The sequence below is a fragment of the Zingiber officinale genome, chromosome 5A (genome assembly GCF_018446385.1).
Source record: "Zingiber officinale cultivar Zhangliang chromosome 5A, Zo_v1.1, whole genome shotgun sequence".
Lineage (NCBI taxonomy): Eukaryota > Viridiplantae > Streptophyta > Magnoliopsida > Zingiberales > Zingiberaceae > Zingiber > Zingiber officinale.
In genome coordinates, this window is record NC_055994.1 from 91403759 (window position 1) to 91428847 (window position 25089).

The 25089-nt window shown below is 43.3% G+C and overlaps 1 long non-coding RNA gene across 1 annotated transcript; it reads left to right on the plus strand.

The window, feature by feature from the left end:
- Nucleotides 1-12791: 12791 nt before the first annotated feature.
- LOC121983011 lies at nt 12792-13301 on the plus strand. Its single transcript, XR_006112360.1, has 3 exons — nt 12792-12923; nt 13026-13092; nt 13188-13301. It is a non-coding gene; the product is annotated as an uncharacterized LOC121983011 (long non-coding RNA).
- The last annotated feature ends 11788 nt before the right edge of the window (nt 13302-25089 follow it).

Sequence of the window (25089 nt, forward strand, 5' to 3'; positions counted from 1 at the left end):
CATGAAGCCGATCGGACGCGAGCCGATAGGCGACAGCAACAGACTCCCGATCGACATCGCTCTCCAAGGCAGGAGAATCGCCGAACGTCAAGAGAACGGTCTCGACCATCTGCTCGGGAAGAAGAAAATAGAAGTAATACTTCCCAAGGCGAGATCAACATTATTGCTGGCGGGCCGACCGGAGGAGACTCCAACCGCTCGGCTGCAGCCGAGAGCGGGCGAGTGGACCCGAAATCAGTTTTGGGCCTGGGGACTTGGAAGGAGTTGAAGTGCCCCACGACGACGCTCTGCTCATCAAAGCGGTAATAGCCAACTACACTATTCACCGTGTTTTTATTGACACAGGAAGCTCGGTCAACATAATATTCAAAAAGGCGTTCGATCAACTACAAATCGACCGCGCCGAGCTGCTGCCCATGACAACCCCGCTCTACGGGTTTATGGGCAATGAAGTCCTGCCAGTCGGGCAAATCCGGCTGGCTATCTCGCTGGGAGAGGAGCCGCTCAGGAGGACACGGACAGCAAACTTCGTGGTAGTCGACTCTCCCTCATCGTACAACGTCATTTTGGGACGACCGGCCACCTTCCACGGAAGATCAAGTTCCCGTCGAAGACAAAGTGGGAGAAATACGAGGGCAGCTCGGCGATGCTACGTTGAAATGGTCCGAAGCAAATTCCGCTCGGAACGGATCGAGGTGAACGCTATAACCGAAAAGCCTTCCTCTTTAGTTTACGAAGAAAAGAGGAAGTGCAAATACACCCGATCGAAGGCCACGACATTCATCGCGTCCGATCTAGAGGCAAATCAGAAAGAGGAGGTGATCCAATGCCTCCGAAGAAACCATGATGTCTTCATGAGCTACCGAATTTCACCAAGTATTGCGCATGAGCTCCACGTCGGCCGGACTCGGCGATAAGGAGAAAAGAGATTTCAGACCGGCGAATGCCATCATCCGGAGGTGGAGAAGCTTAATACAAGCTCAGCTGGCTGGCGAGCGTAGTATTAGTCTCAAGTCGGGCAACAAGTGGAGAGTATGCATAGATTTTCGGGATCTCAACAAAGCATGCCGAAAGATTTTCTCTGCCCCGAATAGATCAGCTAGTGGACTCTACGGCCGGCTGCGAATTAATATGTATGCTCGACGCTTACCAAGGCTATCATCAAGTGCCGCTCGCCCGTGAAGATCAAGAAAAAGTCAGCTTCGTGACGGCCGATGGCACCTATTGCTATCATGTGATGCCGTTCGAATTGAAGAATGCGGGAGCCACATATCAGCGCTTGATGAATAAAGTATTCAGAGAGCAGATCGGGCGAAATCTGGAAGTGTACGTGGACGACATTCTCATCAAGTCCGTCCGAGCGGTCGATCACTTCAAAGACATAGAGGAAACCTTCCGAATGCTACGCAAATATGGAGTCAACCTAAATCCCCAGAAGTGCCTGTTCGGAGCAAAAGGAGGGCGTTTCTTGGGGTACATAGTAACCGAGCGGGGCATCGAAGCAAATCCCAGCAAGGTGAAAGCTCTACAAGACATACTGCCTCTAAGAAATACAAGGGAAGTGCATCGTTTGACCTGTCGGATAACTGCTCTGTCCAGATTCATCTCAAAAACCGCCGACCGGAGCCTTTCTTTTTTCAAAATCTTGCGCAAGGACAATAAGTTTCATTGGGACGAAGAATGTGATCGGGCGTTCGAAGATTTGAAGTTATATCTGAGCTCTCTCCCGGTATTAACCAAGCCGACTGCGGATGAGCCACTTTATATGCTCGGCACTAGTGAGGGCGAGAACCAGTGTATTTCCTTAGTCATATTTTAAAGATCTTGAATCTCGCTACTGGGCTCGACTGTACCCTCGGCGCCTTCGTCCATACTTCCTAGCGCATACCATCATTGTCAAAACCAATAGCCCGCTCGGACGTGTATTACTAAATCCTGAAGCGTCCGGGCGGCTCATCAAATGGACGACGGAGTTAAGTGAATTTGACATCCAGTACCAGCCCCGCTCGGCTTTTGTGACCGAGGTGCAAAGCTTGAGCCGGAAGCTATGTGGAAAATATTTGTGGACGGATCATCCTCGGCTCGGAAGCGGGATTGGAATACTATTGCTCTCCCTCAAGAAGAAAAGATGCATCCGGCTGGATTATAAAGCTACGAACAACGAAGAAGAGTATTTGCAGGCAGCATGGCATGTGGGTGTCGGTCGGGTAACGCTTCATTCGGATTCCCAGTTGGCCGTTCAGCAGCTCTCTGGTACGCTCTGCTGAAGCCTTTGAGAAGCTTAAAGCCAATTTTAGAAATCATTGTCGAAGATACAGTAGAAAATCAAGCGGTAGATGAGTTAGCCAAACTCATGAGCTCAATAACGCCGATCGCTATCAGCCAATTGAACAAGTATTGTTGGTGGCACACGCAGTATGGAAGGCCTTACGTTTCCGAGCGGCTGGAGGACACCCATCACGGAGTTTCTGCGCGGGCGCCACACCGTCCGATCAGAATGAAGCACAGGAGGAGGCGGTCGGTTCACACTCATCGGCGATCAGCTTTACAAGAAGGCTTTCTCACGCGCTGAAATCGTGAGCTCGGAGGACTCGACACATCCTCCAAGAAGTACATCAAGGATCTGCGGAGGACATCCGGGCGGACGTTCGCTAAGAAAATCCTATTGGTCGGGTACTTTTGCCGCTCGGACAGTGTCGACGTGCCTTTCATGCTGGAAGTACCATAACTTCTATCACCGGCAAAGGAAATGAAGGCATCAACCGTCTCATGTCGATCGGTGGGGAATGGATATCGTTGGTCCATTTCCTATGGCGACCGGGAATTTCTGCTAGTGGCGGTCGATTATTTTTCCAAGTGGGTGGAGGTCGAGCCGCTAGCCAGGATCACCGAACAGATGGTCAAAAGTTCATATGGCAGCACATCATCTGTCGGTTCGGCATCCCTCGCCGACTGATTTCCGGCAACGGGCGGCAATTCACAGGAAAGTTGCTCGAAGATTGGTGCCAAAGCTATGGCATCGAGCAACACTTCACGTCCATAGCATACCCCCAAAGCAATGGTCATGCTGAAGTAGCTAATCGGGAAATTCTTCGTATTTTGCGTGCTCGGCTCGACCATTTGGGAGGAAGTTGGGTGGATGAAGTGCCGGGCATCTTATGGGCCATCCGAACGACTCCAAAGGAAGGGGCAGGCGTCACGCCTTTCCACCTGGTGTACGGCGGCAAAGCGGTCATTCCTGTTGAGGTCGGCGTCGAGTCCGCCCGGATCCAGAGCTATGATGATGGCAACGCCGAACGGAGGAACATGGAGTTGGATTTGGTCGACGAGGAGCGAGTCAAGGCGTCCGTTCGGCTTATGGCGTATCGGCAGCGGATGAAGCAAAACTACAACCGCCGCGTAATCCCCAGATCGTTCCAGGACGGCGACCTTGTCTGGAAGAAAGTCAAGTCGGTCGGTGACGTCGGCAAGCTGGAAGCTCCCTGGGCGGGCCCCTTCAAGGTTATCGAAAAGCTCCGCTCGGGCGCTTACTATTTGGAGGATGAAGACGGACGGCAGCTGGATCGGCCATGGAGCGCGAATCACCTCCAGCCTTATCGAGCTGGATGAGAGGTGCACCGATGTAACTCATTTTTGTGTATATGCTAGTCGCCTATGTCCTTGTAATGCAGAAAGCAAAAAGATAAAATCACATTGAGCATTATCCGCCGAACGGCCTACTGCGTGAAGACCCCGTGTCGTTCGGCCGGGCGTATAATTATACGAGCCAAATGCTCGATGGCAAAGACCCCGTACCGTTCGGGCGGGGTGTATATTATTCGAAGCAAGATCGAGGTCAAAGATCCCGCGCCGTTCGGCCGAGAGTATGTTATTCGAGTCGGAGGCTCAATGAAGAAGACCCCATGTCGTTCGGGAGTATATAATAAAAATTAGCCTTAATAGGCCGTCAAGCTCCGACGTTAAATATCGAGAGACGAGCCGACGTCTATAAACGTCCGAGCGAAAGACCGTCGAGCTCTGACGTTAAATATCGAGACACGAGTCGGCGTCTATAAACGTCCGAGCGGAAGACCGTCGAGCTCTGACGTTAAATATCGAGAGACGAGCCGGCGTCTATAAACGTCCGAGCGGAAGACCGTCGAGCTCCGACGTTAAATATCGAGCGCGGTGTCTATAAGCGTCCGGCGGAAGACCGTCGAGCTCGGACGTTAAATATCGACGAGCCGGCGTCTATAAAGCGTCCGGCGGAAGACCATCGAGCTCCGGCGTTAAATATCGAGAGACGAGCCGGAGACCGCCCGGCGGAAGACCGTCGAGCTCCGGCGTTAAATATCGAGGCGAGCCGGCATCTATAAGCGTCCGAGCGGAACCGTCGAGCTCCGGCGTTAAATATCGAGAGAGGCGTCTATAACCGTCCGGCGGAAGACCGTCGAGCTCCGGCGTTAAATATCGAGAGGCGAGGCGGCGTCTATAACGTCCGGCGGAAGACCGTCGAGCTCCGGCGTTAAATATCGAGGCGAGCCGGCGTCATAAGCGTCAGAGGAAGGCCGAGCTCGGCGTTAAACATCGAGGCGAGGCGTCTATAAGCGTCCGGCGGAAGCCGTCGAGCTCGGCGTTAAATATCGAGACGAGCGGCGTCTATAAGCGTCCGGCGGAAGACCGTCGAGCTCGGACATTAAATATCGAGAGACGAGCCGTCGTATAAAGCGTCCGAGCGGAAGACCATCGAGCTCCGACGTTAAATATCGAGAGAGGAGCCGGCGTCCGGCGGAAGACCGTCGAGCTCCGGCGTTAAATATCGAGGCGAGCCGACATCTATAAACGTCCGGCGGAAGACCGTCGAGCTCAGGCGTTAAATAGAGAGGCGACGGCGTCTATAAGCGTCCGGCGGAAGACCGTCGAGCTCCGGCGTTAAATATCGAGACGATCCGGCGTCTATAAACGTCCGGCGGAAGACCGTCGAGCTCCGGCGTTACAAATCGAGACGAGCCGACGTCTATAAACATCCGAGCGGAAGACCGTCGAGCTCGGCGTTAAATATCGAGAGACAAGTCGGCGTCTATAAGCGTCGGCGGAAGACCGTCGAGCTGCGAAATTTCGAGACGAGCCGGCGTCTATAAGCGTCCGGCGGAAGACCGTCGAGCTCCGACGTTAAATATCGAGAGACGAGCCAGCGTCTATAAACGTCCGAGCGGAAGACCGTCGAGCTCCGACGTTAAATATCGAGAGACGAGCCGGCGTCTATAAACGTCCGAGCGGAAGACCGTCGAGCTCCCACGTTAAATATCGAGAGACGAGCCGGCGTCTATAAACGTCCGAGCGGAAGACCATCGAGCTCCGACGTTAAATATCGAGAGATGAGCCGGCGTCTATAAACGTCCGAGCGGAAGACCGTCGAGCTCCGACGTTAAATATCAAGAGACGAGCCGGCGTCTATAAACGTCCGAGCGGAATCATCCATGTGATACATTTCGGCGGTAAGAGCCGACCGACGAAAGAGCCTGTTCTTTAAGGCCAACATACGGCCGAGCGGCTCGCTTAGCAAAAATAAATGGAAAACCCCTTTGAGGTAAGATGCAAAGCAAAAGATGGTTAATAGGAAATAAAGAGGTGAGCATGTGAACGAGTAACATTCGCGCACCGAGAGGCTACGCAGTCGCATGGAGAGACGTTTTTTGAAGACAGTCGGCTTGAGTCCGTGTTAGAATATAAAGCCGAGCGGAGGAGTTTTAAAGAACACATAAAACATGACAAAAGAAAATTTTCTTGCCAAAACAAAAGTTGCAGGAACGGAAAGATGATCTATTTACGTCAAACGTAAAAGAAATTACAACAAAAATAAGTTTTGCCGAACGGCGATACAAAAAGGTTGATAAAAAACACGCCTCACGCGTCAAAATCAAAAAGAGCATCTGAAATGGCGCCCATCACGGTAGCCAGATCCTCTGGGGGGATGGTCAGCTCGGCGGGAAGGTGGCCTTTAGTCTTCAAGTAATCCACCGCCGCCTTAATCGCCTCTTCGAAAGTGAGGGAAATCTTGTCGGTGAATTTTTCTCCGAAGTCGTCCAAGCGGACAAATGCCCTCCTCACTTCGTCTGAGCGAGCCGACTCCCCATCCTGATACTCTTTGAGCGCGACTCGGGAAGCATCGTGGGCAGTCTGGAGATCCTTTAAATCCCCTTCAAATTTAAGCCGATCGGTCGAACGGCTCTCCTTCTCGGTGGCCAGAAGGGCATCCAGATCCTTGACGCGTTGCTCTAGCCCTCTGATCTCCACCTTCATTAGGTCCATGTCGTCGATGGCCTTGCGCTTCCGAGTGGTCGCCGTCTTGATTTCTTTATCCCGTTGTTTGACCACAGCTTCAAGCCGAGCGACCTCGCTCGCCAGATCGGAAGCACGTCTCCGTTCGGCTTCCAAAAGCTTCTTGCTCTTCTCCAAAGCAGCCGTGGATTGCCCTTGGCTTGCCTCCGAAAGTTTAATTTTTTTCATTTCTTCCTCCAGCTCAGCCAGTCGATTGCTGACTGCGATCTGCTCTACCCAACTCTGCGAATGAAGGCAGTTAAGTTAAAAAATAAAGCAGAAAGGCATACCCCGGTCGCCTGCTGCAGGTTACTGTCCCCTAGCTGACTGGGGGACATAAGCGCGACGCGTACGCGCGCATCCTCCCAAACTTTGGCGAGCGGACCGGTGAGGGTGATCTGCTGTTCGGGAACCGATGGCCGATCGGCAGCTAATAAGTATTCCTCCGAGGAAAATCTGAGGACAGTTTTAATCACCCTCGGGCCGCTCGAGTCATCTTGAGACGCAGCAGCATGGCCAGAGGGCTCGCCGATCGGGACCGGACGGTCGCCCAGTCGCCTAAGACGACGTAGAGTCTGAGAGGTGGAAGGTTGAGCCTCAGCGATGGTCGGCGGCAAGTCAAGCTGAGTCGGAGTGTGCTCCGAGGAGACCGCCTCAAAAACCACATGAGCCTCATCGCTCCGCTCGGAAAGCTGCTCCCCTGATGGAGGTTGTTGATCGGCTCGCTCTAGCCGATGGCGTTTACGAGTCACCAAAGGTGCCTCGTCAGCCGATCGGCCCTCCTCTTCGGCCTGGACAGATGTGATATGGGCCGCGGCCTCGTCAGTGGAGACGCGGGCGGCCGAAGCCTCGGGAGCAACTTGAGTTCCCTCGCTCCCTTCAATTGTTGAGCCGGCCAGAACCAAACCCCGTTCAGCTGCCTCTTTGTCCTTCACCGCCTCAATATTGGCGGCTTTCAGCTTGAGCTTTTCGGTTGCCTTTGCACGCCACATAACTTCAGCTACAGAAACAAAGAATAAATCAGTTAGAACAAAAGAAAAAGGGGAGATAAGAATCGCTTACTCATGCTGCAAGGCAGATCGGCTTGGATGATATCGTAGCGTTGGCCGACCAGCTGGTTGGCCGCATGAAGATACGCCGGATGGCTCTTGAATTTGCCAAGACCCGGTTGGTTCGGCACCGCCGTCTGCCACTTCGTTCGGAAGGTCGGCCGTTCGGGAAGACGCATAAAAAAGAAATGCTCCTTCCAATGCTTATTGGAGATCGGCATGTTGGTAAATAGGACGAAACCCGACCTAGATTGAAATATGAAGGTCCCCCACTCGGATTGTTTTGGGTAGAAGAAATAGTGGAAGATTTGGGGGTCCAAGGGGATATCGTTCAACTTGAAAAGGACTATCACCCCGCTCAGCAACCTAATCGAGTTCGGGACTAATTGGCCGAGCGGGAGTCGAAAGTGGTTGCATATTTGGATGATGAACGGATGTGGAGGAAAGCGCAGCCCGGCCAAAAATTGATCACGGAAGAAGCATATGGTGCCGGGCGGCGGATCATTAGGCCGATCGGAAGGAGTGGCTACAACTATTTCGTGGTCGGCCGGAATTTCATAAGTTCGAATAAGACGCAGTGCGTCTTCTTCATCGAATCGGCTCTCCATAGTCATATACCAGAGACCAGGAGCGCCGACTGTAGGTGTAGAAGTACTCGTCATGGCCGAAACAGAAGAGATATTGACAGAAAAACTAAAGGAAAATGCCAACAGAATGAAAAAGCAAGCAATACAGGAGGTGGGGAGCTGAAAAGGAGGGCTTACGGGTGCTAGAAAGATCGAGGAAAGGAAGAAGATGGCGAGCGCACCAAACAGGCAGGGAATGAGGATCGTCGGAGCAGAGAGAGCAGCGTGAGGGCGAAGTCGATGAAACAAGAAGGCGGCAGAGAGAATTGGCCGCAAGATTTACAGTGTTAGCGTCGAACGGCCGTGGCCGTCCGATTCAGGTCACGAAGAACGAGGTCATCATCCAGCCATTCATTTCAAACGGCTGCTGTCCCATCGGAGGTAACGCCACCGCCATACGCTGACAAGAGCAGGGTAACCACGTGTCAGCAGGATACAGGTCGCATTTAATGAACGCGCCTTACCGTGCGCGACGCACGTGATTAGCAGTAAGGGAAAGGATTTGATAGGAATTTCAAGGGAATACAAGGCACAAGCGAGACACCGCCGACCGGATGTGCATCTCTATGTCTAGCCGAGCGGACTAGTATAGCGGCCGTTATCCGGTCAGATCGGCAGTCCAGTCAGTCGGACTTCGCCTCCCTCGACTAGACTTGAGGGGGAGGCAAGTGATCCGACGGTTAGAATAGGGGACCCCCATTCTGAGGGGTCAATGCCACGCGGGAGTCAAAAGGCCAGGTAGCCGATCGGAGAAGGAGGGGTCGACCTCCCGACCGGCCGACCGGGGTTCCGACGCTCAATTGAACAGAAGCAAAGAGCCGAGCGGAAGGCCTAAGAGAAGGTGACACTGCTAAACAGTCCCTACATGGCACCCTACCGAAAATATCCCCAGCATATCGATGCCAACGGCAGGCCGGACGGGATGTGAGTGGACTCCCCGTCCAGCCGGCTTGTCAGATGCCCTGGCCTGTGATCGGTAGAGAGGGACAAGAACATCTTATGACAGCTGTCAAGTCCTATGGCTAGGCCATGCTCCAAGTCTGACAACGAGATGTTCTGTTGTCCCATCGAAGAGGTGCTTGGACTGTAGCAGTATGGCGTCAGGTAAGCTTTCTGACAGACACATACCGAGGTGCGCTATATAAAGAGCCTCATACTTCGCCGGAGGTACGCGTGAGACATCTTTGGAGCCACTTTTTTCACTACTTGCTTGCCTGACTTGAGCATCGGAGGGTCGCCGCCGGGAACCCCTTCCCGGCCCGACTTCTGTGCAGGTTCGCCGGAGGTTCGTGCAACCAGTCGAAGATCCACGTCAGCCACTGGAGAGTGTCACGTGCCCAGCGTCCGTTGGTTCATCATTCGGACAGGATCATAAATTATAAACAGTTGCTCACGACTAAGATGGAAGGGAACAAACCATCGGAATAGTCGTAGTGTAATTAAGTATTACTTTATCTTGATTAATAAATTACACTAGTACACTCTAAGTGTATTGAGTAGGACCATTTAGGTAAGTTCTTTTTGTACTGACTTAATAAAATAACTAGACCTTAGTTATTATGGAAGTGTGTGCTCTTAATTCTAATATAATAACAAGCACATATATTTAATATTTATTTCTTTGACTTATCAAAGGGTGAGGTTTAGCTCGATAAATCAATACGCCAGATAAGTTGGGAAATGATATTACTTATAGTGTGTGTTGTTGATTATAGAAGGAATCTGTGTCCTAGTTATCTAGGTTGAGAATGTCCCCAAGAGGAGCTCATAAGGATTGTCATGTTAAACCCTGCAGGTGGACTTAGTCCGACATGACAATAAAGTTAAGTGGTACTACTCTTGGAGCTAGATATTAATTAAGTGAGTTGTTAGTAACTTACTTAATTAGTGGACATTCGTTATCTTAAACACAGGGAGACTAACACACTCATGATAAGAAGGAGCCCATAATGTAATTTGGGATTGGTGCGGTAATGCGGTAATAACTCTCTAGTGGAATGAGTTATTATCGATGAACTTGAGTTGTGTGTTCGGGGCGAACACGGGATACTCAAGCTCATCGGAAGGCCAAAACCAATTTCTCTTCTAGGTCCCTGTCGTAGCCTCATTAGAGCCTCCAGTCCATCCAAAGAAAGGTCCATCTTGGTGTCCAAGAAGGGGGTCGGTCCATTGCTTGGTGACCAAGCAATGGCCGGCCACATCTCCTCTTAAAGGGCCGACCCTATTGCTTGGTGACCAAGCTAGTAGGGGTCGGCCGCAATAATTCAAAAAGGGAGGGTTGTTTTGAATTTTTAAAATCTTCTCTTTGCAGAAAACTATAAGTTTTAAAAGAGATATTTTAATTTTTAAAACTTTCCTTATTTGAATTAGGCCACATGTTTTAATAGAGAGTTTTAAAAGTTTTAAAACTTTCCTTTTTTAACAATTCTCATGGTTTAAGAAAAAAAAAGGGAAGAGAAGTTTTAAAATTTAAATTTTCTATCATCATGTTAAAAAAGGAAATTTTATAAGAGAAGTTTTAAATTTTAAAACATGGTTTTAATTTTTGAAACTTTCCTTTTTTAACATCTACTTTAGGAAAGAGAGCTTGTAAATTTTTATGAGAGGTTTTCTTCTTGTAAAAATTTTATAAAAAAAAATTAATATTCTTTCCTATAAGTGGTCGGCCACCTTGCTTGGTGCCCAAGCAAGGGGCCGACCAATAGAATTAAACCAAATCCATGATTTGGTGATTGATTCAATCAAGAGGAAAGAATAGGAAAAATAAAAAGGAAAAAGGAAAAACTAGAGGAAAATTTTAATTTTTGTAAAAAAATTTCCCTTATTTGCCTTGGACAAGTATTATAAAAGAAGGGGTGAGGAGACTTCATGAGATACAACTCTTATTCTCTTGGTGGAGACTCTTTTGGTGGTCGGCCCTCTCCCTTCTCTTTTCCCTTTGCTCTCTTCTCCTTGGTGGTGGCGGTGGCCGGATTTTAGAGGAAGAGGAAGGAAGCTTTTGGGTGGTGTTCATCTTGGAGGATCGTCACCCACACGACGTCCAAGGCGAGGTGAGGAATACGGCAGAAGATCTCGAGGTCATTAGTTTACAAAGAGAAGGTATAATTAGCAATTGTTTTCCGCATCGTGCTAGTTATTTCTTTTTGTAAGAATTCCGAACACATGAAGCATTAGATCTAGTTTTTCGAATTAGTTTTTTGAGTTTGTGTTTTCTTCTTTTTCGAATTTGTGATTCGATTGTTCCTTTTGGTTAACCTAGAGTTATTTAAGGAAATTAAATATTAGCTTTCCTTAAAAGGCTTTGTTTAGGCGGTGGTGGTTGCTCCCATATCTAAGAAGGCCACGTGCCTCGCCATGCAGTCCTGGAAACCAATTTTAGAAATTAATATTTAATGGAATTAATAACATAGGTGGATTTGAATCAATAGTGTTAAGTTCCGCTTGCGATTCAAATCTAAACCATTAAGAACAAATAAGTTAAATTTGGAATCAATGATGTTAAGTTCCGTCTACGATTCCTAATTTAACTTCTAAAGAACACAATAGGTTATTTAAGGAAAGATTCGACACTTGTACAAAAAAATTTTTACAGTGGAACCGGTACGTTTTCCTAGGACTAACCAACACATAGCTATCTGGTGGAATCCTGATTTTAGGTCGAATTTTGAGTAGATTTTGGAATTTCCCACCGTTTTTAGAATAGTATTTATCCCAGTCAAGCTATACTGATCTTTGTACGTATTGTCGTTTAGAGTCCGGAAATTAAATACCATCCTTTCTTTACCTGAGAGTATTTGCATTCAAGGTTCAGTTCAATTCACAGGTCCATATAACTTCTTTATTTCTTGAATCTCTCTGCATATATTCAAATTTGTTGATATTATTTAGAAAATTTTCTCTCTTATCTTTTTTCTTTTCAGAAGACAGATATACAGAAGAGTTTGCACAGTGTAAATTCTGCTTGTAACGAGGTAACAATTCTGAAAATCCTTACATTTTGTAGTGTACCTGATGGATAACTTCCTAATAACTTTTCATGTTCACAATTTGGATAAGCTAAAGGATATCATGAAGAAAAATTTCTTTCTCGGAAACACTCTAAATCAGGGAACTGCTAAGGTAATTTCTTGTATTTTTATATGAATTTTATTGTTAATTTTTCTCAGGGCTTCTTATTGTTACTAATATTGTGTAGGATGTGCAGTTGGTTTTCGTTTGGATAGCCTTCTAAAGCTTACAGATACCCGTGCAACCAATAATAGGATTATCTTTATGCATTACCTATGGAAGGTGTGATCTTGTGTTTTGTTAATAAGGATGAGGAATCAATATAAAAGGGCAGCTCGGTATACGAAGCTCCCGTTATGCGGGGTCCTGGGGAAAGATCCATTATACGCAGTCTTATCATACTTTTTACAAGTGGTTGTTTCCAGGATGAGGAATCAATATACTGTCCAAAATTTGTAATTACTAGGTTTCACATTGGATTTTAAAGTTACATTCTATGCATAGTTATTGAGTTCAGGTCCTTGCTGAGAAGGCTACACGACTTCTGGATTTCCATGAGGATCTTGTCAGTTTGGAAGCTGCGTCAAAGGTTTTGAAATCATGAATACAAGTATTTTGCACTCTTGAAGCTAGCAGTTCCCATGATGCTGATGTGCTACTTGTGTTTGCAGATACCATTGAAATCGGTGGCTAAAGAACAGCAACAGATCCTTAAAGGGTTAGAAATGGTTGAAATGGAACTAATAGCTTCGAAACATGATGGCCCAGTATCAGAAACTTCTTGCAAGGTACATCCTCCTACTTTCTGAATACAGGCTGCAGTAGATTGACACTGGATTTTTTGGCATCAACAAAGAAGTTTGTGTTTAGGCTTTGAAGGAGTTCACTGTGGTTGCTGCAGAACAATCTCGTATCCTTGACAGCACTATACACCGCAGTTGTATGCCTCTGAAACGTGGACTATGTGTTCATTGTAATATTCTATTACTTCAAATTTCTGATGTGAGCTATAAGATTTATCAATGCCGTTGAAACCTGACAGGGTAAAAATACGGATTCGCTGGCCTTATATTTTGGTGAGGACCCTATGAGCTGCCCATTCGAACAAGGTAATTTTATCCTATACCTTAATCTCTATTGATAGTTTGATACGATAACAAGAAGAAGAAATTGTGAGAATTCTTTTGATACTTTGAACATGCAGTCGTCTCTACTCTTCTTAATTTTGTACTGTTGTTTCGGAGGACACACGAGATGGACTGCAAGCAGGCTGAGCTCGAGAAGAAGAAAGCTCCGAAAGAAGCCGAGGAGAAGTCAAAAGAGGTGAAGTGTTGCACAGCAAAAACATCTAAAACTGACATCCATATCAGGCATTGCTTTACTGACCTGCCTATTGTTGTGTTAGAGATGCATATACATTATTTTGGCCAGCGAGCAATCTGAGAATTTGGCACAGCAGATGCCCAGAAGACTGCAGACTGGACTTCGCCTTTCCTACACATACATAATGTACACTGTTTTCAGTTCACCTTTCTTAAGAGAGGCAGTATTTTGGAATCCAGACAGGGGTGATTCAAACCACCCTTTGGTTCACAGTCTTCCCAGGAATTTTACCCGCAGAGTTCTTGGTCGGGGAGATAGGATAGCCTCTTGTTCTCAGCTTGTTCAACCGTTGAATTAGCTCATCCAATCCGATCAACATGTTTGCATTAGCTTCACACTCCAAGGGGAGATGCAATGCAATCTACTCCAGCAGGCGCCTTCACCTGCACCAAGCAATGGAAATCACATAGAGCAACACATTGCCAATGGTTCTGCCTCCTTCAGTCCACAGGAACTCAGTCATTCCCGACTTCTTCTCATCGAACAGATACACCTGAATGTTCATGCCGAACACGCCAACAATGTCTACGAATGCACTCACAATTAAGGTTGCAACAGATGGTTCTGCTTGTCATCTAACATTATGTTGCTGTAGCCCTCTGTGTCGCCGGCATACTCCTGCAGCTTTATTGATACAAGAATAAATCAGAATCGACAGAGGAAAATACAAATTTTGTAGAGAGATGTTAGCAAGATCCTACAACCCGAAATAAGCTGTTATGGTCGTAGAAGACAAGAGTTGCATACCGTGGATGAATTGTTCAGTGTGCTATCGTTCCCAAAAGCATTTCAAGTTCTTGCACATCAAGATTCTTGCTGCTGCTTCATGTAATGTAAGTACGAGTAGCTTGGTTATCACCATTGACTGCAAGGACTGCAGGCACGTGATAAGGACAACTAATATTCTTCACCCTGCTGATTAGTTTCAGTGTCAACGTCCTCTGATAAAATTTCAGCACATGCCCTACAAATTCAACAAATTTGCAGTAAATAGTTAAAGGAAATACCAAGCAATCACGGTCATGAGAAAGCATACCTGTCGTCATCTATGCCATTGCCCTGACCGTATAAAGAAGAATGTGAAGATCCATCAGAAAAATACATTTCCGCCGTATCTTCATCATCATCCAATGGTGTTCTAGTTCATCTCTAACATTCTCAATAAGCGTATTTTTTTTACCACAAACACCAAGCTATGACAAAACATAATGATGAGATGATTGAAATTTATATGGAACATTTCCTTCCATTGTACGAAGAACCGAAGAGGGCTAACAAGCCTGGAAAGACCATGATGAGCATTTTTTTAAGCATACTACATTATATGAAGATCAACTTAAGCAGAATACTTGCGCCAAACATTAAACATCTCGAGCACATTGGGTAATGACAGAGCTAACTTCAGCACTCTGAAGCATATATATAAATACCAGAAAAACCGAGCTAGACCAAGAAAAATAATATATTCAATTGTATATCTGATCATTAGTTTAGCAGAATCCTTGGCTTAATGGCTTCTGTGAGTCCTTTAATCAGAATAGCGTCTATTAGTAAATATTATAGTCAGTTGTCATTTACTTAGGGCATCTCCAATGGGAAGGAAGGTTTTTAAAGAGATCTGTGAAATGAAAAAGTTGAGATTTGAAGTTTGTAATTTAACAGTTGTAGTGAAATTTTAAAATCACTTTTTTTTTTTATTTCAAAATTAACAATGTGCGTAAGTAATTAATGATGAAAATTATAGATAGAGATATTGTGTGATTTGATAATGTAAGATCCATAAAAAAATTATAGAAAATTTTTTTGATTGAAAAGAAAGTGATAGATTTTTATATTTTTCTCTAGACATATTAGAGATTATAAAAAATAATTTTTATAAGACTAGCATTGTAGATGCCCTTACCTGATATCATCCTTAGCACACCTCCTCTTCCTCGATCCTCATATACCGCCACACTCTAGCTCCATGCAAGTCGGGTGGGTGTGGCGCAACAATGCAAAGAGGCGCCTTCACTAGACACATCAGCCTCCTCGCAGACGATAATGTACGTGTGACGCTTATGATGCCTCAATGCCCTTTCTAGTTAATTAATCATTGACTGAAATTCAATTACGAAGGAAGTCACCTATGCTCTCTCTCTCTTTCTCTCTCTCTCTATATATATATATACACACACACGTGTGATGCTTATGATGCCTCAATGCCCTTTCTAGTTAATTAATCATTGACTGAAATTCAGTTACGAAGGAAGCCACCTATGTTCTCGCGCGCGCTCTATATATATATATATATATATATATACTCCCGACTCTTATTGTATGACTATGCATGACTTTTTCTATAGCAATACTCCGTTACTATTTATTTTATTTTCCCATTGTAGTAGTACCCCGTCATAATTAAAAAAAACTATTTTTCTCTAAAAAATCCAAACATTTCAAACCATCCTTCGAACTCTCTTGTTTCCCTTGGTGTCACCTCACCTTCCAGAGCCGTCGATTACCATCTTCATCGATCAACTCCCTCGCAGCTGCATTACCTTATTGAGCCTGCCTATCGTCGTTCATCTGCAGTATGTTCTCGCATGTACGTGCCCTAAACATCTTTCTCCTCCATCCAAATGCTACAGTTTTAGAGTTTATATAACATTGTAACAGATACGAAATCATAATTACTATAATGCTCTTGTTTGTGGTCCTACCACGTTGTAACAGCTATGGAACCGTAGCTGTTATAAATTGGTAGGCACGTTGTACTTTGGTTCCGTAGCAGCTACAACATGCTTAGACCATAACGTTGTAGCAGCTAGGGTATCCTAATTGCTGCAAATAGCTACTACAACATTCTAGTTAGTATACTCATTTGCAATATTGCAAAGAAAATTACTTTGGAAAGAATTATTAGATCAAATTTTAAATTCTTTAAATTGTAATGCTTAAGCGATATCTTTAATTTCTGACAACTTGCGCAATATATGAGATATGTTATTATTTGAGTTACATATTGCCATGTAATGTTTAAAGCAAATTTGTAATCCAAAGCAGAACCTCTACTTTTCTTAATAAGCTTGAATCTTTGTGCTACAATAAGATCTAGTTGAGAACTTCAGATAATTGAAGAATCTAATATTCCCCAGCAATGGAAGAAAATGATGGCGAGGGGCAACTATACATTCCCTAAGTTGCATATGATCAAAAGCCAAAAATTGAGATGGAATTCTCATCAATAGAGGATGTATTTTTATTCTATAACCAATATGCATGAGAAGCTAGATTTAACGTAAGGATAAACAATAGCAAGAAAAATAATAAGACAAATGAAGTTGTCTGGAAAATATTTGTATGTTTTAAAGAAGGGCATACAAATTAAATGCGGTGGAATAAATTTTCAAAAGGTGATCAATGGATAAGTGTTAGAGTACGTATTGAAGTTAGAACTGATTGCATGTCAAAAATTTCATTTGTCAAAGAACAAACTATATAACCGTTGAGAACGAGGGGAAATCCCGTCGCTTAAAAACTTTTCTTTTCTAAACCAAACTTATCGAAAAATGAGTACGCAGTAGAATAGAAATATGGAAAAGCAAAAGAAAGAAGACAACTTCAATTTTTACTTGGTTCGGAGTCCAGACGACTCCTACTCTAAGACCTATGATCCCTTGGACCGTATTCATTGGGCAATCTATTGAAGATCTCCTCTGAGTTGTTTGTATTAGCTCTAGTACCAATTATGAGATGATTGATAGGTCATTTTGTATGTATCATATTTTATTAATTAATAAAAGGTAAAATTGGTTATTATATTTACTTCAATTCAGTGTCGAATGAATAAGTATAATAATGTCCTAGGATAGTAGGTTCTAATCTACAACATATCAATTGGTTGAATTGATTGTGGCATATTATAGATTTATATAGAACGTTGCTCTTAACTATTCCTAGTCAAACATTAATATACAAGGATAATATTAATACATTGAGATTAGCATGTAGGTCAATGGATGACTTAATTGTTGGTACAATCGACCTAGGTTTTGATGTGTGTGTCAAAGAGTTTAAGTTAGGCTTTCATATGTATTTGATATGTGTTTGAGTCTTGCAGGACTTTGTGAAACACATGAGAACTTGGTGCGGCCAAGTGTGGGAAGTTCATCCAAGGGCTCGGATCGTTGAGTTGGTGAAGGGTGGTGTGGAAGACATCTGAGGGACCGCAGGACAAGGAGCAATGGAGTGGAGCCGAGGGAAGTGGACTTCAAGGCAATGTGAAGGATGGCACGGAGAGGACCCGCGGGCTCGGGTGCATCTGAGGGACGAAGGCCAAGGAAGAAGACTTCAAAGGCGACTCCGAAAAGGATGAGTGTGTGAGAATGTACTGGGACCAGTCGACTGGTCATGGGACCAGTCGACTGATCCAGCTTCACAATATGCACAGAAGCATTCTGTGCTTGTCGGCTACAGGGACCAGTCGACTGGTCCTGAGACCAGTCGACTGGTACATAGGCGTTGGCAGAATGTGGCTTTCTGTAGAGAGCCATTGGCTGGGTCCAACGGCACACCAGTCGACTGGTGCTTGGACCAGTCGACTGGTGTTGGGGTTTGAGTTGATTTGTGATCAACTCTTTCCTCTTATTTAAGGGGAGCTTTGGGGGATTAAGGAGGTTACTGATGCATATAGATTAACTCCCATTTTGTGCCCAAAGCTCCCAAGTCAATTCTCTTCCTCCCAATCTAAACTCCATCTTGTAAAGAGGAAGAGAACCTTTGTGAGAGGTTTGCTTCACCGAAAAGGAGAAGCTTTTGTAGGACCGTTGGGCCGGCTAGAAGGGGGGGTTGAATAGCCTAAAAAAAATAAACAGAAAAGACCCTTCTCGAACTTTCAACAGAACACTTGCATAAAGTAAATTAGCAGTAAATAAAAAGCAGAAAGAAGAGACTCACAACTTGACTTGGTTACAACCAAGGAGGTTGTTAATCCAAGGAATGAACGTGCACTAAAATATCTCCTTCAGGCAGAGAAGCCTCTTACAGCAGTGAAAGCACAAAAGACAGAAGCTAAACTAGAACAGAAGCGCACAAGTGTTTGGAATGTAAATTTCTGAGTTGATTCAAAGCTTCTGGACCAAGGCTATTTTTATAGCCTTGGTCGGGGCGCCTGGAAGGGTTCCGGGCGCCCTGGGGGTGATAAATTTTATCCCCCAACGTTCAGATCGAGTTTTGACTCGATCTGGTGAAAATACTAGGTTCGGGCGCTCGAAAGGGTTCCGGGTGCCCCGGAGCCCAAAGTCAACAGTCGTTGACTTTTTCGTCCGGGACCTCTTCTCTGGTTCAGTCCCGCCTCGGTCCGGTTCTTCTCCTCCGGATCCGCTCACTTGGGTGATCTCTACCATCCGGAAAAGGGCTCACCCGAACCCAACTTCCGGTCTTCTCGAGCAGGCTTCCCTCCGGCTTCTCGTCCCTCGGAATCGCCACGTGTTTCCTTCTCGTCCGCCGGCGTACTCATCCGTAGTCTTCGTCCCTCAGACGCACCGCGTGCCGTCCTTCTCGCTAGCTGCGTCTCTTGCTCCCCGAGCAATCTTCCGCTCCGACTTTCGTCCCTCGGAACCACCGCACGCTTCCTTCTCGTCCACTGGGGTACTCTTCCGCAGCACCTCGTCCCTCGGACTGCCGTCCTTCTCGCTAGCTGCGTCTTCCGCTCGACTACTTGTGTTCCTAAGCTCCTGCACACTTAGACACAAGGTTAAATACACACAGGACCTAACTTAACTTGTTGATCACACCAAAACAACCTTGGGGTTCCAACAGCTTTAGCCGGAGATTGTCGGGGACTGATCCACCGAAGGATCAAGGGCTCGTCCACCTCAAGGACACGTCGTGGAGTAGGAGCATCATCTCCGAACCACGTTACATCGGTGTGTCGATTGGTTTGCGTTTCCTTTCGTCGTAGTCTTTGTATTTAGCTTTCGTATTTGTATTTCGTATTATATTTCCGCTGTGCACTAACAAATACGTAGAAAGCGAGTGATTTGGGGGTGTCATCCATTCAACCCCCCTTCTAGTCGGTCGTCCGATATCCAACATTAATCTCATAAGTTATGGATATGAGATATTAGGTTGACATATGAGTATATATTAGAGAAATGTACTGAATGATCCACCATGAGAATATTTTATGGATTGTTACATGAGTGTCATAAATATTATCATGTGACTATTGGTATGAATAGTCTTTAGACCTGAAGTCACTACGATTCCTTACATAAGGAGTTGTGTACTTTGGTATTGGCAAACGTCACCTATAATAAGATGAATTATAAAATCGATCACTGGGTATGCAATAATTTATGTGGAGGGATGTGAGTGATGTAGATGAGATTTATCCTTTCCATATGACGGAAGTGATATCTGTAGGTCTTTTGATTAGTAGGACACAAGAATGCATGACCATGCTCAAATGAGTCAATATGAGATATTGAGCTTATTTATATGAGTGTGTCTACTTAGAGATCTAGAATATAAATATTGACAAGAGGATGATGTGATCTATGCCTTATTGATCAATTTAGATATCAAAAATAGAAGAATTGAGTCATACAAGATAATAGACATGGAAAGATTAAGTCGGATTTCGACATTCTCGTCACTTGGGTAGCAATGATGTCTTTCTAGATTTCACTCATTGCTTATGTATTTAAAGTGATTTTAGATACATAGCCAATGTTATGAGAGCCTATTGAGTCACATACAAAGAACAAGTTATTTTGGAGATGGGTTCATATGATGGATCATTAGATTAAGTCTAATCCGAATTAGACTCATTAAGTTAGACTCAATTAGATCCAATTATTGGATTGAGTCCAATTCGAATTAGACTCATGAGGTCAATTTGGATTGATGAGGGTCAATGAGTTAGACTCATTGGGTGAACTCGAATTCATCAAGGAAGAGGAAAGGTCTTTTACATGAATTGATCATGTAAAAGAAGAAGACTAAAAGGCTCTTCATGCAAGATGAAAAGCCTCTTTATGAAAGATGACTGAGAGTCAATTCATGAAGGAAGATCAAAAGCTAAAAAGGGACTTTTGGTATTCCATGAGAGTACAAAGGTGATTTTCGGCCATTGAATGTGTGTGTGTTCATTTGCCTTCTTCTCCTCTTCTTTCTTCCACTGAAACCTCCTTTCTTGATTGCTAGCACAACCTTAGATGGTTTTCTTCTCCACTTCTTGAGTGCATGAGCCAGACGGGAAGCTTGTTCATGTAGATATCGAAAGAGGCACGGACACTTGATTGTGCTGAGATTCTAGTTGTCGGGAATTTGTATTCACACAACAAAGGTATAATTCCCTCTCATCAAACTTAGTATATGTGATTTTTCTCCTTCACATGGATCTTCTGGAGATGATCTAGTTTATTTTCCGTTGCACTTTCTATGCATTTAATGCACTAGATCCTTACATGAGTAACTTTCAAAGAAGAGTTCAGTTACAGAGATGAATAGAGAGTATAACAAAAACCTACACATCTCAAATGCAATGAACAAGAATAAAGGTTACCCAACATGAAGTTATGAGGTAGCTTGAGCTTGGAGTGTTGGAGATAACCTTGGCATTAAGATTTGAGGGCACATCGCAAAGCTACACTAAGTAGTAATTTATTGCACAGAAATTGATCACGATGTAGAGAGCAAGATGGGAGAATAGATGTTCACAACATCGATACTTTGCTTCTGTCTTCAAGGCTTTTTTTATAGCCGAGCCACTAGCTGATCAGATCCCACTGATCCAGCTAGCTTTCTGAAATTGCAAGTTATCCATCGACTGATTAAGGCAATCCATCGACGGAACCCTAATGAATTTGCTTGGGTTTGCATCCAACTTCACGATCTGATCCATCGCCAAATTAGCTTGATCCTTCGACTAAACCACTTTATATTAGTCAACAAAACCCAAGCTTTCCTTTTTGCTAGATCTAGCTAACCTGGCTGATAGGCCTGTTCTCCATGAAATCTACTGATCAGTCGATGGAATAAACCTATTAGTTGACGAAACCTTTTCTACCTTTTGTGCTCTGATCCGATCTGATCTAATCTTGGACAAATCTACGATTCATTGACTAATCACCTTGATTTGTTGACAAAACCATATTTCCAAGGATTCGTTGACGGTACCATCCTATCTGTCAACGGAACCACTCAGTTCTTGTAAGACAACGTTAGCATAGATATATAATATTTATCCAGCAAAATAGAGTTAGTACAGATATAATAATGATGCATAAGTATGACAGTAAGGACTACCTTAATCTTAACTTAGAAACATCTATTGGTTTCTTTAGTTGGATCAGTACTTAAGGTTTATCCCTATCGGAACACAACCTCATTGCACTCCCACCAGGAGCTTACCTTACTCACCTGCCAAATATCTGGTCCTTTAGACCTATTTGATCTTTCTTTACTCAGTATCTGATCGACTAATCCATTAACACTTTTCTTGTAATACTAAATTAGTACAACAATAATAATAGTAATGTAAAATAGTGTTGGTAAAATTATACTTAGGTTTACTAAAATTTGTTAGTCCGATCAACTAAAAATCATTCAGTAACATATCTTGGAGTTCACTCTTCTAAGACTTTTTATTATCTAGGGTTATCTCTCCCTAGGGTTTTCCACTACCTGACTTCACTCATTAAGAATTTTCATTACCTAGTTTTACTCACTAGGACTTTCCACTGTCTAGCTTCACTTACTAGGATTTTCACCACCTAGCTTCACTCACTAAGACTTTCACTTTGCTTGGAGTTCACTCTTCTAAGACTTATCATTACCTAGGGTTGCTTTCCCGTATGGTTTTCCTCTATTTGGTCACCTTAACCTACTTGGACTTGCTAGTCACTTGGTAGACTACTCACCCGACTAGGTCAACCTTGATCAAACTCCATTAAATATATTGTCAAACAATTATCAAAGCCCTAGAGGTCGATTGAACAAACACAAACTAGACTTAATTGGGTTGTCACTAACTTCATAGAAAGTCATAATCATTCACTCTTGATTCCTTTAAAAGTGCATTTACTATGCTTGGATCGTAATATTTTGGTAGCAAAGAAAGCTTTGACTCAACAATTTTTAGAGGTCAATGTGCCAACTTGTCAACAAATATGATTATTAGAGATAGAGTCTGGACGGCTTAAGCGAGTACGTTGTACCAAAAGAGATATTAGAAAGTTTGAGAAAGAGCTAAAGGATGACCAAAAGGGTATCGATGTTGAAACATGGATCAAGTTATTTGCATATGAGAAAGAGAAGAATTCAAATTTTTTTTCTTTAATTATAAGACTAATTCAGATAATAAATTTAGTAGGTATTTTTGGACAGATCATGTATCAAGGATGACATTCAGTGTATTTGGTACTGTAGTTGTATTTGATATGACATATAACATCAACAAATATTGGTCGATTTTTGCACCATTTGTAGGAGTTAATTATCATAATCAGACAATTATTTTTTATTGCAGCTTTATAAGTGATGAGAAAATTGAGTCTTTTGTTTGGCTACTTAATAAGTTCATAGAAGTCATGCCTAAATGTACACAAAATGTGAGTATCACTGATCAGGATCCTGCCATAATAAAAGTCATTGCCCAAGTTTTTCCTCAGATAGTGCATCGATATTGTCTATGACACATACTTAACAAATTTCAAGATAAATTGAACCCTTTGATTTTTCGTGACTATTATCAAAGCTTAAAGAATATCATTGAAAAGTTTACAACACTTGATGAATTTGAAAAATCATGGGAAGAAGTTATCAAGTGTGCTAACATAGAGAAAAATGACTGGTTATCATTGATGTACGAATTGCGACACAAGTGGGTGCCAACATATTTTAGCTATGTATTTTATACTAGAATGTCAAGTGGTTAGAGATATGAAGGCTCACATTCATTTTTCAAGAGATATGTCTCAAATAAGAATTCATTGATAGATTTTATTACCCGTTTTAATAGGATACTAAGACATCAAAGACACAATGAGTTAGTTGCTAACTATATTGATATGAATGAGCATCTCAAGATTAAGACAAACTGGATAATGAAAACTTAAATGGTTAAGTTATACACGAAAAAAAAATGTGGAGTTTCAAAGTGAAATGAGTGAGTCATGATTATTATGTACAATAAACATCTATAGGAGTTGAGTCAGTGGTTTACCATGTAATGAATTTTCAAAGCTATTCTTCCTCCAAACCAAGGATCCTCATGCATGACAAACAAAGTGAGTAAGTGACTACATATCGTATAACTGTAGGAAATTTTAATTCGATGTCATTCCATGCAGGCATATGTTAACTTTTTTTTTAATCAACGGAGTGTTTCATTTGCTTGATAAGTATATATTCAAGTGATGGACATGAAATGCAAAGGTTGGAGCAATATATGCTTTAGAGGAGCAAAATTTTATTGATGATCCATAAACATGTTTGATGTCAAGACACTCAAGGTTATCCTATAAAGTTTTAGTATAAATTGATGATTCATCTTTGATTGATGAGGGGACAAACTTCTTGGATGAACAATTCGATCGTATCTACAATAAAATTCAAGAGATGAACATTAGTAGAAAATGTGACAATGAAAGTCAAAGGAAGAAATTCATGGATGGGGCCCCTGTTATTCTTGATCATTCTTTAGTAAGAACGAAAGGATGTGGGAATAGATTAAAATCACCAAAGAAAAAGTCAACCTTAAAGTTCTGACTATATCGTGGATGTAGACATCGAGGCATGTCATATGACAAGTGCAACTATCCAATTTTATAAAAGATATATATCGATTAATTCTACATTTGTATTATATTTTTATTTACAAACCAATTATTTTTATTAAATTTTATAAATATGATGATGTATCGATTGCCAGATCAACTATATATAATCATCATAACAGTGATGACAACATATATGAAGAAGATTTGACATATCTAGGCAATGAATTTGATCCTTGGGGACCTAATATAGCTTTGGTCCATTTTGGTTAATTAAACATGTTTTGGGGATACTTGGTTAGTTGAGGGGTTCAAGTTGACTTGTCCCTTAAGATGTTTGACTTCCTTAAAGAGTGAGTCAATCTGATCCTCATATTTAGCTAACTTTTTAGATAAGCAAGCAATTATTCCAAACATTTTATTCTCTAAGGGTGAGGTTAGCTCATCTAGTCCTTCTAAACTACATATGGATCTATGACTTGAATCGGACTCAAACTCAGACTCGGATTTGATCTCGGACTTGAATTCGAGGAAGTTCTATTTTTTGCCATAAATGCCACGAGGCTTGATTGCTTCGGTTTCTCTACATCCGACTCTTTTGAAGGCGATCCATCCCAAGTGGCCTTGAGTGCTTTCATTCTTCTTGATTTTTTGGGTTTTTTCTCCTTCAAGTTTGGGCATTCATTCTTGTAGTGACCATTTGAGTTGCAACCAAAGCATGTTACATCATATCTAGTTTTGCTTGGATTTTGTTGTACCACCTTCTTTAGATCTCTTTGGGTAAACTTATTCCCTTTTGTAAATATTTTCTGGACCATGTTTATCATTTCTTATTTGTTGTTGGAGTTTGAGTCTAACTCACTTTCAGATTCTTGTATTGATCGGGTCTTAGTTTTGGCATCTTTGCTTTTATTTTAATCTGTAAACAAAGCAATACCTTTATTGGATTGACTAGAA